Source organism: Giraffa tippelskirchi, chromosome X, assembly GCF_054371585.1.
Source record: "Giraffa tippelskirchi isolate mGirTip1 chromosome X, T2T-mGirTip1v1.2.pri, whole genome shotgun sequence".
Taxonomy (NCBI): domain Eukaryota; kingdom Metazoa; phylum Chordata; class Mammalia; order Artiodactyla; family Giraffidae; genus Giraffa; species Giraffa tippelskirchi.
The window spans coordinates 111162918-111182340 of NC_137289.1; positions in this window are offsets into that span (position 1 = coordinate 111162918).

The window sequence follows — 19423 nt, forward strand, 5'->3', positions numbered from 1 at the left end:
AGAACATTCATTTTTGTCCCAAGCCCTGGGTGCTTGCATTGGGAATTCATGGCAGCTGATCTGCTACAGATTTACGGAAGTCTTCCTGAGACCCTGGAAGCTTTTCCTTCCCAGCAGACTAAGATTCATTGAGCCCTTCTGACACGGCCCTCGCTTTGCATGGGTCATCTAGCGTAATCCTCACAACTGCTCTGTGAGGATTGCCAGTTTGCATATGAGGAAACTGAGACTGAGGGGCTAAAGAAGTTGCTGGGATTTTTTTTTTTTTTTTTTTTGTCTCTGGTGCCCAGACTCACTTCCCAGCAGCCTGACCTCCATTTCCAGCTGCGGCTGCGGCCGACAGTTCCATGAGGGCTTCCACTCAACTCACCCTGACAGCCTCTCACCCAAAGTGTGAACCTTGCATCTGTGCCTTGTGTTTTCTGCCAGGGGCTTCTCTGTTGCTGCATACACTGCGGGAGCCTGCTTGTCAGGCAAGCATGCTCATCCAGGAAGGAGGCTGGCTTGTTCATATGCCTGGCAATTGATTCTGGCTGTCAGCTGAGTTGGGACTGTTGGCCAAAAATCTACATGTGACCTCTCCAGGTGGCTTGGGCTTCCTCACAGCATGGCAACTGAGTTCCAAGAGTGAGGGTCCCAAAAGAGAGAGAGAGATAGGTGAAAGCTGTTTGCATTTTATGACCTAGCATGGAGTCGCATAGCATCACTTACACCCACCCAGGTTCAAAAAGACACCACCTCTTGATGGGAGTGGCAAGATTCTGGAAGAACCTATGGGACCGGAAATATTGCCGTGACATATTTGAAAAATACAATTGATCATAACAGAAGTGTCCAGGGAATAAGTGGGTAAGACATTGCTCAAACATGTTAAAAACTCAGATTCCAGGGAACCAGTCCAAGGAACACCCAGGGTTCCTTTGGGTCCAGACACGATACAAGGGCTGCTCACCTGCCTTGATCTGAGTGATGCCAAGAAGATGTTCATTCCAGGTGTCGGAACACAGGAGACACCCTCTTCTGGGTTAGTCCTTGCTGTGATCCAGGAGAGAGTAAGTCATTAGAGCTGGCTTTGCAAATGTTCTGGAAAATGTACTCTCAGAGGGTCTGCAATGCAAGACCAAGACAAACTGCACCAACCCAGTGGGATAAGTGTTCCGACCATGCAAGCACCAGCTTCTGGGCACACAAGGGACAAGAGCTTTCCCCCAGAGCTCAGACGGGCCTTTCCCACTGAAGGTGTGACATCTGAGCTGGGTGGTGATTGACAAGTAGGTGTTGCCGGAACAGAAAGGGGAGATGAGGCAGACATCTCTGCAGAGAGGACAGCGTGCGCAAAGGCACCAAGCGGGGAGGAATGTGGTGAGGTGACTGGAGCATGTGGGTGGAAGTGGTGAGGGAAGGGGGGGAGGGTGGATGGAGGCTGGGACCACATCCTCCAGGCCTGCCAAAGAGATAGGATCGATGGAGGGATTGATTTTTCTCTTTCCTCTGTCCAGGGCATCAGAGCATTCCTGGTTTCCTTGGGAAGAATAGGAGCTAGGTGGGTGTGGGAAGAGAGACCAAAGAAGCCACTGGGGGAAGAAGGAGGAGGAGGAAAACCTGAAAGGGAGGGAGAGAGAGAGGGTGAGAAATGAAGGGAAAGAAGAAAGAGAAGGAGGAGGAGAGGAACAGAGACAAATCCTAAGACAAAGGACTTTTTCATAATGTGGTCTTCAGCCACCCTGGGCCCCTCGGCCACATGTGAGAGCCTTTGCTTTGGAGTCCTTCCCTTGTCCGTTAAGCCTCTGTACTTATTCATTCATTGATTCCGTTGATAGGCACTTACTGTTTGCACTCTACTTCCTTAGCTTTCCTTTGTGTGTTTTCTCATTTTAACAAATCAATATGGGGACATAGTGGAAGTGAACAGGGGAATATTTGAGCTCTGATGGCCTGCTCGTTCCTGCCACACACTCCCTAACCTCCCTCCCTTTGAGAGCTTGCTCTCTGCCAGGAACCCGACATGGCAGTTTGTACTCTGTTCATTAGGGTCAAGTTGGGCTGAGGGTCACTGAAAAACCCCACTTGACAGCGGCATGTTCAGAACAGAGTTCGATTTCTCTCTCCAGTTTGAGAAGTTTAGGTTTAGGCAGTCCCGGCACCTCCAGCATTGCTGAGACCCGGGCCCCCTGACCTTGTTGCTTTGCCAAGTTTGGCTTCTACGGTGGTTGAAAACCATGTCTGAACATTCTTCAACGGTCCTTCCAACTGGGTGGAGTTTAAGTCCCCTCTCTTTGTATATGGGCCAGACTCTTCTTTAAAATATATATAGGGACTTCCTCAGTGGACCAGGGGTTAAGGCTCAGCCTTCCAATTCAGGGGCATGGGTTCAATCCCTGGCTGGGGAACTAAGGTCCCACATGCCATGGGCACAGCAAAAAATTTAAAAACATAATAAAGTTAAAAAAAATTTTTTTAAATTTAAAAAATATATAAATATATTATTTGGCTGCGCCAGGTCTTAGTTGCAGCATGTGGGATCTAGTTCCCTGACCAGGGATCGAACCTGGAGTCCCTGCATTGGGAGCACAGAATTTTAGCTACTAGACTATGAGGGATGATCCTAGGCCAGACTCTTCTAATGAATTAAATGAGGCAGAAGTGACAATGAAGGATTTCTGAGGTGAGGTCACAAAAGGAGATATGGCTTCCCTCTGATTGTTTCTCTGCCCCTTCTCACAGGTCTTTGGAGCCTTGAGCTGCTATGTAAGAAGCTCTGTTATTCTGAAGCCACCATGTTGGAGAGAGATGCATGAGGGGTGTGTGTGTGTGTGCTCGTGCACGTGCGTGAGTGCTCAGTCGTGTCTGACTCTTTGTGACCCCATGGACTGTAGCCTTCCAGGCTCCTCTGTCCATGGGATTCTCCAGGCAAGAATACTGGAGTGGGTTGACATGCCCTCCTCCAGGGGATCTTCCTGACACAGGGATTGAACCCGGGTCTCCTGCATTGCAAGGAGTTGATTTAACCCCAGCCACCATCTGCCCACAAACACACAAAAGAGCAGGAACCACTGAGCTGAGGCCAGTCAACCCCTGGAACATGAGAAAACAAAACAAGACCATCAAATGATGTTCTTTTAAGCCACTAGACTTTGGGGTGATTTGTTACATAGCAGTAAACAACTGGTTCAGCTCTTTTTCCTAAAGTCACTTCATGGCCCAAGATGGCTTCTGGAGCTTAACATTCGTTGACTGAAATGCCAACTGGTTTGAAAATCCAAGGCATCCGATTGCTATGCAGATGGCCATAAGCACTTGTCTGTCACAAATGTCTGACTGTTCTGTTCCAGGGACCACATATTTCTGCCCCTATTGGAGCTTTCCCAGCCCCACTGTTCCACTTGAGGACAGCCTTCCTGAGGGCAGAGAGCTCTTTGAAGCATGGGATGGGGCCCCCCCAGGTCCTGGGGACATGGACCTGCCTGCTGCCCACTTTGGCAGCTGCTCCCCATATCTGCACCGGCTTCTTGCTCACAGTCTCCAGGTGACGTGGCACGTGTGGTTGATACAGAGCCACTCAATTTCCTGCCTCACCTCCCCTCTGGCCTCCTGGCTTGCAACCGAGTCTTCCTGTTTGGGGGGCTGAGGGTGCTGCGGCTTCGCACTGGCTTTCTCCGGCCCCTCCCTCTCCCCCCAGGGACAAGGTTTGGGGGGCAGGGCAGGAGGAACAGTGGCCTTTGTCCCTGCAGTAGGAGAGGCCCTCGACTGAGACCTAGGCTCTCACCCAGGCTCTGCCACTCACTTGCCACTAGACTCAGCAAATCCCTTTAACTCTGGTTCCAGTTTCCTCATCTACAGAGTCTTCACATGTTGTGACTCTGTAGTATTGAGTTGGGGCTTCCCAGGCACTAGTAGTAGAGAACCCGCCTGCCAGTGCAGGAGACTTAAGAGACATGGGTTCAATCCCTGGGTCAGGAAGATCCCCTAGAGGAGGGCATGGCAGGCAACCCACCTGAAGTGACTTAGCACGCATGCAGTACTGGGTTGCCCAAAAAGTTCATTCCAGGTTTCCCATACCAGCTTACGAAAAAACCTGAATGAACTTTTTGGCCAACTCAATATTTATTGGGTGTCTTTGTTATCATGGGGTTAAGCTCTTTGGAGGATCTGAAGAAATTGTATCAGTTAGTGATCTTTCCATTATAAACTCAGCTCAAACCAATGTTAGCAAAAGGACAAATTTATGGCTTTATGTTACTGAATGATCCAGGAGTTCCCTACTTCATGTATGGCTTGATCTAGGGCTTAAATATCGCTCTAGCACCCATTGTTTGCTTTGTTTCCTCTGGATAAGCTTCAGTGGCTGCATATAGTGTTTGTGCCCTGCCCTTTCCCACTCAAATCCCTGGATCTTCTAGCACTCTGCCACACCTCATCTCCCCCACCTTTGTTGCAGCTATGTATTCTAAGCCTGGCATTCTCCCTCAAACAAACCCAGCCTAGGAGAGAGACCCAGCATTCCCAGCCAAAGTCCTGATGTTCACTCTGATTGGACCAATGCGGTCATGTATGTCCTCTAATTAAACCAATCAGGCTGATCCCTGGAGCTGGGGGTATAGCCAGCCCCAACTCTCCAAACTGTCTGGCTGGGAAAGGGAGGAAAAATATACTGGCAGTGTGTGTGTTGAGGGGGAGCGGGGGGGCTTTGGGGTTGTTCAGTCACTCAGTCATGTCCAACTCTTTTTGACCCCATGGACTGCGGCACACCAGGCTTTCCTGTCCTTCACTATCTCCTGGAGTTTGCTCAAACTCATGTCCACGGAGTCGGTGATGCCATCCAACCATCTCGTCCACTGTCGCCCCCTTCTCCTCCTGCCCTCGGTCTTTCCCAGCATCAGGGTATCCTCAAAGGTCTTACTTAAGAAAGCAGATTTATACTCAGGTCACAGAGCTGAACCCTAATGACCCTTCCCACAGTGTGGTGATGTTTGGCAAAAGGAAACCTCCACGCGAGCTTAGCAGTCAGGGAGGGCTTCTTGAAAGAGGCAGGACTTGGCTGCTGAGGAGAATTTACCTAGGAAGGAGCCTGGGGAATGGGCGGACAAGGACCCCCTTGTGTAGGTAGGGTCCACAGCCCTGTAGCTCCTCCCAACCCAGCAACTACATTGATTGTAGTGAGAGCAGGTCGTCATTATGGAAGCAAGAGAGAAATTCTGTGCTGGTGTCATGGGTAAATTGTGTCTCCCCCAAAATTCACATGTTGAAGCCCTTCCTCCCAGTGTATCTTAGAAGGTGATTGTATTTGAAGATAGGGTCTTTTGGAAGGTAATTAAATTAAAAGGTGGTCATGTGGGTGGGCCCTAATCCAATGTGATGGGTGTCCTTGTAAGAAGAGATTAGGACCCAGACCCACACAAAAGGAGATGGTATGAAGACACAGGGAGAAGACAGCTGTCTCCAAGCCAAGGAGAGAGGACTCAGAATGAAACCAACCCTGCTGATACGTTAATCTCCGACTTCCAGCCTCCACAACTGTGAGACAGTAAAACTCTGTTGTTGAAACCACCCAGCCTGTGGTTCTTCGTACGACAGCCTGAGCCGACTAATACCACTGGTTTCAAATACTACTGGGAGCCCCACCTCTCCTGGCTCCTTCCTGGGGGCCTGGCTTCCTTGCCTGGAGCTTTGCTCTCAGCTCACTGCCCTCCCGGGGTCTTTCTCCTACCCCCTTCACTCCACAGCTGACACCCTCATTGCAGGGGCTTCTCCAGTCAAGCCTTCCTAGTCATGGTTATTCTGAACTTCCTTTTGGTCACCTGCTCTGAACTGTCCTTAATGTTAAATGCTCGCCCTGTCCCTACCATGCATACTTTTGCAGAAGATGAAGCCAGATTCAGCTGTTTTCTGAAACGGGAGATGGAATTTTCCCCGATGTAGAAATAATGGTGCCCAATTCTTGTGGGAGGTGGACGGGGCTGGCGCTGGCACCGCTGGCCTTTCTTTCCCTCAGAAATAGCCCCACAATGGCCTCATTTTCTAAAACTTGCAACTCAGCGAGTACTTAGCCTTTAGCAAGAAGAATCCACTTTGCTAAAGTTGAATTGGGAGAGATCCGTTTGTCAACGTAGGCAGCCGCTCAAGCAGTTCGTCCACCAGTCTCGGGATTAAGACATTCTACTTCCAAGGACTCTAGTCAAAGACAGAGCTGCACTGATAGATTTGGGCTTCCCCCTGCACCTGATAAGGTGGTCCTGGAAAAAAAGCGGGGGGCAGGGCTTAAAGGGTAGATGCTATGGGCAACAGCCTGGGCCCTAGTGGAAAGAGTAGCTAAGTTCAGCCTGGTGTGAACAGGTCTTAGACTCAACCCAGTACATGGTCACCTTGCAAGCACTGACCGTCTCCCCCCAAAGATCTTGCACTAAAAACCAACAGAACAGGCCTGGCCTGCGTTTTGCCCATCCTGGGGAGAAGCTGGAAGGATCTCTGAGCACTTACTTTTTAATGGAGTGATAAAGCTATACAAGTCAGCCTGTTTAGGGGGGTGGGGTGGAAAAGGGCAGTGAGGGTTAGCAGGCGGGGTGACTCTTAGTTGCTCTCTGTGCAATGGGAACCGGAAAGATAATCTTTCTGGAGCATTTAGGGCTCCAATTAGAATCTTTCTTCTCTGACAAAGGGTTTCCTTCCATTGTTGTGTGGTCTTGCTCCCCTCCCCCTTCAACCTTGGCTCCTGGAAGGGGACAGTACTGGTGGGGGGTATATGTCAAGGGTCCAAGGGCTTGAGGAGGTGGCCCCGGTGGGTGGTTCCCTGGGCTTGGCAGCCATCATGGGGGCAGGAAGGGCTGCCTGGTCTCTGAGAGGCATCCTTGAAATTTGAGGTCTCCTACCCTTTCTAGCAGAGTGCAGAGCCCATGACCCAGCTCAGGACCCAGAGTCCAGGCTCATTCCCACTCCCTACAGTTACTGTGCTTCCTTGACCCTCCCCCCACCCTTCCGTCATTCTCTCTTCAATCCCCCCCCAACACACAAGAACTGGCTGCCCTAGTCCTGCCACTTCCTGGTTTACAGCAGTCTGTGGAGGGGAGAGCGGCTGACTGCCACAGAAATAAGTCTCCTGGCAAATTAGCTGCAGGATTTGAAATCCATTTTTATTCTACCCATTATTAATTATTGTTATTTCTGCTGTTCATTATCAGCTCGTTTCCTTGATCAATTCCCGGAACAAAGGCTCATCAAAGCATTTCCCTCCCCATAGGAGCCCGCAGAGCCACCACCACTGGGCCCTAGCCCCAAGTACCCCCACCCAGGGCTGGAGATGGGGAACATTTCTGCGCCCCCTAGCAAGGTCTCTTCCCTGCTGGCTTCAAAGGTGGAGCAGAACTGGGTCAGATGCTCCCATTCCCAACTCCTCAGGCTCTGCCCTCTCCTCACCCCCCACATTCAGAGCCACCAAGCTAGGAAAACTATTCTTACTTCTACTTTTGTACTTTGAAAGCAATTAAGATTTAACATATGTTCGGTAAAGTCCACCGATCTTAAGTGTACAGGTCTATGGCTTTTTACATAAGTATAGATTCATGATCACCCAGATCAAGGTACAAGACATAGATGGGGGTGAGGGGTAAGTTAGGACTTTGGGATTTATAGATACACACAGTACTATATACAAAATAGATAAACAACAAGATCCTACTGTATAGCACAGGGAACTCAATGTCTTGTAATAACCTATAATGGAAAATAATCCGAAAAATGATATATATTGTATGTATAACAGAACCACTTTACTATATACCTGAAACTAATATAACATTGTGAATCAACTATACTGCAATAAATAAAGATACAGGACATTATCAATACTCGCCCAGAAGTTCCTTATGCCCCTGTCAGCTGACATTTTGACATGCCCGAAAGATAACTATTCTGTCTTCTAACAATATAGACTTGTTTGAGAACTTCCATTAACTAGAATCATACAATATATATTCATATGGGTCTGGCTTCTTCCACTCAACATTGCCCAGGACATCCATCCATCCATCCATCCATCCATCCATCCATCCATCCATCCATCCATCTATCCATATGGTCACATGGAGCAGTCATTTGTTCTTTCTCCAATGCTGTGTCATGTCCCTTTGCATGATTACATCATGGTCGGTGTATCTATTCTCGTTTTGATGGGCATTTGGGTAGTTTCCAGTTTGAGACTGTGCTGAATAAAACTGCTCTGTGCATTTGTAGGGCTAGGTGAACATAAGCACTTGTTTCTCTTGGGTATATGCCTTAAAATGAAATTGCTGGGTCATAGGATATGCAGTGAAACCATGCTTGATTTTTAGAGTAAGCCAAAAGACGGCAATTCTTAGACTGAAAGTCTAAAACTTAAATGATGACATTTCAGGCAACGTGCAGGTGGGGAGATATTTTGCTCATGTGAATGGGGGATTGTTACAAATATAGCCCCCAATGGATCATACCTGCCAGTATCCACATCTGTAGGTAGGCCTCTCTCACATGGACTTTATGTTTAGCCACATGACTTATTTTGACCAATGGGACATGAACAAGCATGATACAAGTGCTTGGGCATTGAGGCCTGTCTACTTGACCTGTTGCTTTCACCATATGAAGAAGCCTTGGTCTAGCCTCCTTGAGTTGAAAAGACTACAGAGAGAATGATTCAGGTTTGAGGGGCTGGGGGAAAAAGAGAAAAATTTTAAAAAGTGGGGCTTCCCTGGCAGTTCAGTGGTTACGACTCAGCACTTACCCCACAGGGGGCATGGGTTTGAGCTCTGGTAGGTGCAGTGTTGCCAAAAAAAAAAAGATTTGAGGGGACTAAGGAGTGAGATTTTGGGGGCTAATTGTTACCGCAGGATAACCTAGCCTATATAGAAGTTGGAACCAGAAGTGGGATTTAGCTATAACAAAAACTCTAAAATATAAGGTCTTGGCTTAGGGTTGGGTGGCAGATGGCAAAGAGAACAGAAAGATAGTGACGCACGTTTGGCAGTGGCTAAACATTTGCTAAAACTGGGACTGAGTCTTGCTGGCTGGGGGCGGGGGTGGGAGGTGGAAGGGGGCACACAACATCACCACTGTGACCTTCCCCATCCACATAGCTTCCTGCTTCCCAATACGCCCCCACCCCACTTTCTGCTTACAGATCCCATTGCTTTGTTACTAACATCAGTGTGACTCTTTTATCTTTTATCCAGTTTTCCTTTGTCTTTTCTTCCTTTCTCTTTGCTTTTTTCTGGCTGTTCTAACTCCAACATCCTCTGTCTCCAGGTTGAAAGAAGGAAGAGACAGGAAAATATTTGGAAGTAGAGGCATGAGTTTAAATTCCAGAAAAGAACATTTAGAGCTATTCCTTTTCACAACCCAATGGGGCTGCTAAAACACTGGGGGTAGAAGTTTAGGGACCTGGCTTACAAGAGTGAATTGTGGTTATTATATTTATTATCAGTTGATTACTCCATGATGGTGTAATACCCGCTCTGGTTCCTATGACTGTTGAACTTGGGGGTCAGCTTCCAGCCTTACCACTACCCATCAACATGTCCTTTCAGGCACCGCTGCAGCTCTTTGAACCGTCCTTTTTTTGTCATAACCTGCTAATAGGGGTAAGAATACTGGTCCTGGCTTCCTCACGGAATGGTTGAGAGATTGATGGAGTAACACTTGTGAAAGCAACATGGACTGTGCAAAGCCTCATCCAAGTGAAAGCAAAGCAGTATCATTAGCTCCAGGAACTGTCATCAGGATGAACTGTTTCATTTTGGGGGCAACGGGTTTTGAGTTTTTCAAGGTTACTTTGTTTTATGGCCTCCCTCCTTAGCAATCCACATATATTTGGTGTGCTTAGGAGCAACAGTAGGTTCTGGAAGCTTTCTCTATCTCTGGCTGTGTTTGCAAACCAGTGGTGCTCTCTACAGCAACCATCATCTTTACAAGGCTCTTAGCTCGTTTCAGGAAGAATCACTACCAAGTCGATCTCCTTACTTGCTGGGAGCATATCGTATCTCTCTGTGCCACCAGAGCTGTTCTGACATCAGACTCCCTATTAGAATACAAGAAGGCTTCATTCTCAATCCACTGCCTTTGGACAAGCTTCTGGGAGCTTTCCGATTGTGTGCAAAAGTTCTGTGGGACCGGGGGTGGGCACAGCCCACATATACACATACATGACTTGTTCTGGGAAGAGAGGTTAAAGTGGACCCCCAAAGACCAAACCCCTATCACTGTGAGGCCTAGGCTGTGACTATAAGTTTGGGACTCTAAGACATCAGCAAGAACCTATTGGTGTTAAGAGCAGTTGTTCCAAGAAGGAAAACTGCCCAAGGTGTCTGGACCTACTTCAGCTAGACCCACAGACCTGCTTCACTGTCAGCAGGAGGGTCAAAGCTATGTCCCTCTGAAAATAGATGCTTTCCCTCCTGGTCGATCCAAGTATGGGCACTTTATGCCAAGCCGGCCATGGGTTTTGGTAAAAGGATAGCTCAAAGGAAACAGATAAAAGGGGCCAGCATCCTCATGTTATATTGAAAAGTGGATGCATCCAGTAGACACTGTAGAGGGGGAATTATTTTATTCCCTTTCCTCTTTCTTTAGATGACTAGATTTCCCTTCTCTTTTTAAGGTATGAACGCCAACCTCACAGTAGAAGCAGCGGAGCCGAGCATTCAAAGTTAAACTGGAAATTTTGACTCAATAGACCTTGAAGAACAAACAGCTCCCATGGAACACTTCCCACAATGGTGGCTCTTATTTATTTATTTAGTTTTTAAAGTGATGCCAGCAATGGAAGGGGAGGTGCGGAATTCTACAAAGGATGTCGCAGTAAACAAACACTAGGCTGAGAATCATCTATCAGGGGCAACCCACACTTAAGCCTGAGTAAAGGGGAGTCGAGCTAGGGGGCTCAGAGCCCCCGCTTTCAGTGTGCACAGGTGAACGTGGGAACAGTGGAAGGAGGGCCATGCATAACTGATCCTGCTGGCAGGTGCGTGATGGTTGCAGAGTAAAAAGAATTTTACCCAGATATGAACAGTGCTTCCCTGTTCAGGAGCCATCTCCCCACTCTGGGGGGTGGATTTGGAAATGGGGGCACATTTTTAGTTGTCACAATGACTAGGGGCTGCTACTGACATTTAGGGACCAGGGAGGGGGACAAGGACACTTAACATCTTACCCTGGGGAGGATTGTCCCATTGACAGAGCTAGTAGCTACAAAGAAAGGAGGCCTGGGAGAGGCCTGAGGACCCACTGGTCACTTGGAGGCATGTGGGGAGAGGTCTAGGGGAGAGGTATGTGGGGAGGGGGTGGTGCCATGTAGGGAAGCCAGTTACCACCAACAGAGAGTGAGAAGGAAGACTATAGGTAGATCACTGTGAGGTTGGGCCCCCTCCTCACTCCAAAGTCAGAGGAGGCAGGGGTGTGCCCCAGACAGGGGCTTTCAGGTGGGGCAGAGTCAACGGGTTGCCTCAGAAAAAGGCAGACGGGGCCCTTGCCCAGGCCAGGCAAGCCTTAGCTGAACAGAAAAGGGCCCCCGCTGCTGACTTCCTTCTGCTCTGCTCTCGGCTTCTCCAGTTCTTAAGGGGCGGGGCCTCTGTCTCTGTGGTTACCCCGAGGATTCCCACCATCCCCCCAGCAGGAACTAACCTGTACTGGCCTGGTCCCCTGAAGGCTGGTGGGGAGCCACCTCCGGGAGGTGGGTCCCCGTGCCAGCAGCATGTAGAGGAAGTGGGCATCCCCGGGCTGTAATATTAAGTCACTCCACAAAAGGGGAGACAAGAGGGTGAGGCCTGTCTAGCCAACTGTTGTCCTGTCGTCATCCGCTGCCGGCCCATACCGCGTCCCACGGTTCGGTAGCTGGGCCGGGCCCAGGGACTTTAAAAAGAGGTCTCAGGTCAGCTGTTAGCTAGTGTTTTGTCTTCTGCCAATCAATGGTTTGCAAGGCAAAGGAGAGAGATGACAGTGGCAAGGAGCAGAGCTCAAATACCGCAGGGGGAGGGGAGCTGACTTCCCACAAGGGCTGGGGGAAGGGACGGGGCCCAGCTGCTGACATTTTTACAAAACAAATAAGTGTGGGGCAGAGCTGGTGACCTCAGTGTGATGGAAAAAGACAGTCAGCAGAGCGTCTGCCAGAAATGGCATGTTTCTCAGCCCACCTGTTAGGAAGTGGAAAGAGCGATGTTGACTAAGATCAACACTGCAAGCAGTTATTGAGTGCTTACTGCATGCCTGGCACCGATCTGAGCACTTGATGTGGGTTATCAGATTTTGCCATCATATCCATCCTGTTCTGTTCAGAAATGAGGAAACTGAGGCAGAGGTGTGTGAATTCACTCGTCCAAGGTTGTAGACCAGAAGTGCTGGAAAAAGGACTTGATCCTGGCAGCCTGTCCACAGGACCTATGTAGCGAGCACCCAGGGCCCCTAAACAGTTTCTGTGAAGTGGGGTTTTTGTGCACTTGTGTGTGTGTGTTTTGGGCCTGTGTTCTAGTTATCTATTGCTATATAATGAATCGCACTAAAACTTAGTGACTTAAAAAAAATAAAACAACTATCATTTCATTATTATCTCCTGCTGTTCTGGGAGTTGTCTGTCCTCAGCTAGACAGTTCTCCCTCTGTCTCTGTGGCTGTCTGGTGCCACTGCATCAGACAACGTCCGGGGCTGAGGTCCTAAGGAAGGCTTCCTTCCTCTCTCACATATCTGGTCATTGATGCTGGCTGTTAGCAAGGATCTCAGCTGGGGCTGTCAGCTGGAACATTGCCATGAGGCCTCTCTGTGTCGTCTGGGCTTCCCCACAGCATGGCGGCTAGTTTGTAAGAGCAAGTATCCTGAGAGCGGAGGCCTTAGAAGTCACATAGTGACACTTCTATCACTGTCACAAATCCAGACAGAGTCAAGGGGAGGGACTATAGATCCCAGCTGTTGATAGGAAGAATGACATGAGATTGTAAAATGGGCTTGTGGCATGGGAGATCTTGTTGTGGCCATCTTGGAAAATGCAATCTGCCATTATACTTTTTCTCTTTAATTTTTTAAAATAACCTTGTAAGAGCCTCTGAATTAAGTCTAGATTCATTTTGGAGTCACTTCTATTAGTGACCAAATGCTAAATGAGGGTTTCCTTGGTGGCTCAGTGGTGAAGAATCCACCTACCAACACAGGAGACACGAGTTCGATCCCTGGTCCAGGAAGATCCCACATGCTGTGGAGCACCTAAGCCTGTGCACCACAACTATTGAGCCTGTGTGAGCTTGGGAGCTGCAACAACAGAAGCCACCACAATGAGAAGCCCATGCACTGCAACTAGAGAGTAGTTCCTGCTTGCTGCAACTAGAGAAAAGAGTGCACAGCAACGAAGACCCAGCACAACCAAAAATAAATAAATAAAGTTAAATAAATACATAAATAAAAAGATGCTAAATGACTAGGGACCCAGAGTTTTGCTCAGTAGCCTCTGTTCTGTCCCCATCATAGCTTCCCTGCTAGGAGCCAGACACTGAGCTGGAATTGGGGATACAAAATTCCTGGTCCCAGGAAAAAACAGCAACTATCAGCTGCAAGGAGAAAATTCCTCCAAACACCTACCCCAGAGAATTATCTTCTTCAGTTTTTATAAATGTACACTGATAGTGGTGGTTTAGTCACTAAGTCATGTCCGACTCTTGAGACCCCATGGACTGTAGCCTGACAGGCTCCTCTGTCCATGGGATTTTCCAGGCAAGAATACTGGAGTGGATTGCCATTTCCTTCTCCAGGGGATCTTCCCAACCCAGGAATGAAACATGGAGACGGCCCTAAAAAGGCAGGTAGAGGGAGTGGTTCACCCTGAACTGTCCCCACTTTCCACCCCTATCCCTGTGCTGGCTTGGCCTTATCCTTCTCTGTTGTTTGTTGTTACAGGCTGAATCATGTCTTCCCAAAGTCATACGGTGAAATCCCAACTCCCGGTACCACAGAATGTGATTGTGTTTGGAAATAGGGCCTTTAGGGAGGTGTGTGCATGCATGCTAAGTCACTTCAGTCGTCTCCGACTATTTGTGACCCTATGGACCACAGTCTGCCAAGCTCCTCTGTCCCTGGGATTTTCCAGGCAAGAATACTGGAGTGGGTTGCCCTGCCCTCCTTCAGGGGATCTTCCTGACCCAGGGGTTAAGTCTGAGTCTCCTGCATCTCCTGCATTCCAGGAGGATTCTTTACCGCTGGGCCATTGGGGAAGCCCCCTTTAAGGAGGTAATTAAGATTAAATGTGGTTACAAGGGTGCAGCCCTAATCCAGTAAGACTGTGTATCTTTATAAGAGGAGGAAGTGATACCAGGAACCCGCTTGCACAGAGGAAAGATCACGTGAGGACACAGCAAGAAGGCGGCCGCCTGTAAGCCAAGGAGAGAGGCCTTAGGAGAAACCAACCCTGCTGACACCTTGATCTTGGACTTTCAGCCTCCAGAACCGTGACAAATAACTTTTTGTTGTTTAAGCCACCCTGGTCTTAAATATCTCATAATTTGTTATGGCAGTCTGAACAGAAGAGCACGTTCATCCTGCATTATCCTTTGGAAAAGCCCTCTTCCAGTGAGGTGGCCAAGGTGGGTACAGGCTCCCGGAAGGCCTATTCCTGGATGTATTACCTGGGAGGAGTGGGAGCCTTGGGGTGGGGACACCCCTTGGCCCTCATCCTGTCCTAGCAGCACATAAAGATGCTTTGATTGGATTGACTGGAGCCATCTAGGCTCTCTGGATTCACTAGTGAGGGGTCAGCTGAGGGCAGGCAGGAGGCTGGTACAAAGCATCAGCCAGTTGTGGGGTGGGAAGGAGATGGCAGGCAGCAGGAGGGGTTGTGGTCTGCAGGGACCCTCCAGGCTTGGCCCCTGGGGCTGCACATGCAGCCCTGGCTCTGTCAACACTGGAGGTATGGGAACCAGCAGAGGGGCACCCCCCACCCACTGAATCCACTTGAAGCCCAGCCCACTCCTGGGTGCAAGGCAGGCAGCCTTCCTCCCCCGGGATGTTTCCACCACTCAGCAATCCAGGGCCCGCCTGGCCCCGATGCATTTTTTATTTTGCTATATTCTTTCCATTGTCCTGACGTGAATAATTTAAACTGACACAGAAAGGAAGGGCGGCCCTTGCCACAAAGGGGAGGCTGTCAGCTCTCCCCCTACCACGCAGAGACACACACACAACACATACACACACACTCACGCTGAGCCTCTGTTTGGCTTTGCCTCCTGCGTTTCTCTTCCTTGTTTGGTTTCTGTCTGTCTGCCTCATTCTCAAACCGTTCTCTGGTGCTCTCTTGTGCTCAACAAACATATACATGGTGTACCCACACATACACGCTGGCACGCACGTGTTCCCCTCCCTCCCAGGTCTCTGTGGGCAGAGGGTGTGACATTTGTGCAGGGATACAGTTTCTCCTTCTGGGTGAGAATTGTGATAACTCTCATTTGCATTTCTCTTTCTGTTTCTCATTTCCCTTCTTTCCTTTGATTGACTCTGCTGTTTGCATATGCGAGGGAAAGGGTACTTCATTTATGAAGTGGCCTCATTTTATGAGTCTCTTCTTTGTAATCAAACAGCCTCAAGTTGAACTTTCTTGGGGGTGAAGTGGGAGCTGGGGGAAGACAGACAGAGCCAGAAAGGATTCATCAGCCTTCCCAGGAAGGCTGGGAATTTTCTGAAGATGTGAAGGGCAAGATACCCAGAGGCTTTTGGGTGCCACCTGGGCCAGCTGCAGCCGGGGTGTGGAGCTGCTGCTGGCCACTGCCATTGTCTGGAGAGCAGCCTTGGCCTCCCTCAGCTTTGAACCAGGAAGCAGGCTTTATTTGTCAGGAGAGGGCATAGCCAGGATTTCCTGAAGATTCTGGCCTCTAGCCTGTAACCCAGTGCTATCCAATAGAAATATAATGCAAGCCACAAATGTGAGCTGCATACCCTTTTTGGAATGTTCTAGCGGCCACATGAAAAAGGTAGAAAGAAACAGGTGAAACTAATTTGAATAACATATCCCATCTAACCCACTTTATCCAAAATATTATCATTTCAACATGTAGTCAAGAAAAAAAATTAACGAGATCATTTACATTGTTTTGGGGGGACTAAACCTTCAAAATCCGGTGTGTATTTTATGCTTACGGCATGCCTGCATTTGGACTGACCACATTTCAAGTGTTCCATAGCCACATGTGGCTCATGGCCACTGTATTGGATAGCACAGGCCTACCCTAACCAAGCCTGGGGTTCGGAAACTCAATTTGGGCTGCCTAAATGGCAGCACTGTTAGTACATCCCCCGTCTGTGCGTTTGATGGGAAGAACACTAGGTGATGAGCGGGAAGATCTCTGAGCGATTATTCCACCATTAGCATCATTAGCAGTAATCATCGTCAGCTCACTGGCATCGCCCACGTCCGGCCCTGTCTCTTTCCTGATTAAGCAGCATTCTGTCCTGGGGCACCGCTGATCTGGATTCCTTTATTTGGGGGAGCTGGGGGGCATAGTTTCCAGGTGCCCTATAGACTCACCTCCTAGCTGGGGCCTCACCTCCTAGGTGCCTGCTCCTCTTCTTTGCTTTAGGTCCTGGACACCCCGCTAGCTTTCCCCTTCTATATATAACACTCTGTGCTGACAGCTGGTCATCTGATGACTCATCAGTCACTGTGGATGGAGCCCTGAACATTTATTCATGGGGCGTTTGGGGCAGCTTTTGCAGTCTTCCTAGTAAGTGCTGCCTTTGGGGGGTTTGTCTTAAAAAAAAAAAGCCACACTCATGGAGAATGGGGGAGGGTTGATGAGCCAGCTCGCCCCTAGCTGAAGACCTCTGGGTGCAGAGGCAAATCCAGCAGGAATTTGGGGAATTGGGTCCAGGTGAGCCGGTATGGCAGACACATCAATCGCTACACTAAGGGCTTGAATGGAGCTTTCGCTCTCTCCTTGGTCACCCGTCCTAAGCACCCGGCTGGCCTCAGAGATGTTAGCTCCCTTCTGAAGCAGCCGAGCTCTGCGCAGGAGAGCCAGCAGCCCCCACCTCATTTCAGTGGGATGTCAAGGACTAAATGCTGGCTTCAGAGCTGGCAGCAGCTGGCTTTAATCTCGGCTGCTCTGCTCACCAGCTGTGCCACACTGGGAGAGTCCCTTTCTGATCACTGCGTTTCCGCTTCCTCTTTGGGGTGGCGTGCTCAGTACCAGTGGGGCCATCGGTTCCGAGGACTGGATGAAGCACCGTTGTATCGTGTCTACTCAAGCTAACTGTTGTTCAGGTCCTGCTCATGGGCCCTAGGGCTTCCGTTTCCCCAGAAGCAGACCCTGAGACAGGATTTGTGGGGAAGTGATTCCTTAGGGGGGGTGCTCTTGAGGGTAAGTCACACCTCACAGTCTGTCCTGACTCCAGGCAAGAGAAGTGAGCTGTCACACTCCCTCATGTGGCATTGTCAGCCGCTCAGGGTGCCCCTGGGAGTGGGGTTACAAACTCCTAGATTCACCCGCTCTCTGAGGACGAGCTGTGTCAGGAGCTGAGGGTGGCCTGTAGAGAAGTCCCAGGTGCAGGCTGTCAGAAGTGGAGGGGAGGGTGCTTACATTCAAAAAGGGACCCAGAGGCCAGCTGCCCTCCATCAGACCGGTGTCAGGGACTGGGAAGATGGTTGGAGTCAGGAGGCGAGGCACTGCCCAGGCCTCGCCCCACATATCAGGTGGAAGGGTTGCTGGATGCAGAGGAGGCCGAACCCTGAGGAGCTTCTGTCCAAGCCCAACCTTTGGGGACACCCTGCCACTAGGCATGGGGGTGGGGCAGACCAGGATGCCAGCGACTAAGTCTTGTCCACCCCACAGGCGAGGCTTCTGATCCTTGCTGCTGCAGCCTGGGGTTTCCCCGAAGCCCAGCAACCTTCTTCCTTCCTTTCACTCCTCATCCTGGACCTCTCCTTCAGGTCACGACCGCCCCTGTCCCAGCCCAGGCTTCTTGCATTTCGGCTTCAGCTTCTTACCCTTCCCTGTTCCAGACCAGCCTGCTCTCTTTCCCATCTTCTGACTCCCGACTTCTTCCCTGCCTCCTTCTGGCTTCTTTTCTCTGCCTTTCTGGGCTTTGGGCAACTTGGCCTGAAGACTTCCAGGGGTGCTGCATTGGGCAGGCCCCCAGTCTGCTTTCTTAACCCATTAAAGTGTCTGTGCCCAAAGGACCCAGGATGTGGGGTCTGGAGTCCCGGACATCATCATCCCTACCTAAGTTTCCATTCACCAGCAATGATGAGTTTATTTTCCACTGTCAGGAATTCCAAGTGTGAATGATTTTACCACTGCTCTGTTCTTGGTACAGCTGGGATTCTATTTATCACAGGCTTAGGAATTTAACTTCCTGGCTTTTCCAAGCCCGGTAGAATTCTCTCCCCTCGTCTGCTCTCCCATCACCTCCTCTCCTTCCTCTTCTCCTCTCCCTTACCTTGTCTTCCTTTTCCCCTCCTCCCTCTTCACTCCCTTTCCTTCCTTCTTCCTCTCCCTGCACCCCTTCCTGGCTTGGCTGTCCTCAGGGTGGCAGTGACCCAGGCAAGACACAGGGATGAACCGCTGCCTGGGAACCGACTCAAGAGCCCCCAAGCAAGCCGCCTCTCAGGTAAGCAGCAGGTGATGACTGTAGTGCTCACACAGCAGGGAAACGTGTTGACAAGTGGCAAGAGCTCCATTCCTGACTTCACTCACCCACCCTGCCAAGCGCCTTCACTACCTCAGCAGTTATTCTTATTATTTTTAACTTAAAAAAAATTGCTTAACCCAAGGCATAGCGTATATTTGAGATTCTGTAGCAGTGGAATTGGAAAAGTATGCTTTAAAAGGGTCATTAAGACAAACGCTCTTTGAAAATTTTATAGAAATTCTACTTAGCTATTTGAAAATAAAAGGGTATTACATTGTCTTAGTAAAAATACCTTTCTTTTCAGCCACTTGCTTATTTTCTCTTCCTGTTGCTCTAGTTTATTAAATGCTGTTTTTGTAGCATCGTGCCCGGTCTGCGGCAGCCCTGTGATTTGGTGGAGCCCAGCCTGGCAAAGGTTTTCAGAGGAACTGCGTGTGTTCTCTTGGAAACTCACCAAGGGCTCCAGAGCCAGAGAACCACCTGCCAGCCTCGACTGTGACTCGGGCACGTGTCAGGAGTATTGTCTTCTGTTAATGTGACCACCCTTGGACAAAGGTGGGGCTTCCCAGGTTTCACTATATGCACGTCCTCCCCTCCTAGAGAATTGACTAGGTTTGAATGAGCCCTGTGAATTGCTAGGTGGTGACTTCAGGTGGGCCAGCCTCCCTGTTGCAAGCTCAGCTGAGGTCACAGTCACAGGGTGTGGCACCCACAACTCCTGGCAGTTAATCTCACACAAAGGGAAAACTCTCCTGGGCACAAACAGCTCCACCTTGCCTGCCTGTGGGCAATTTTGCCG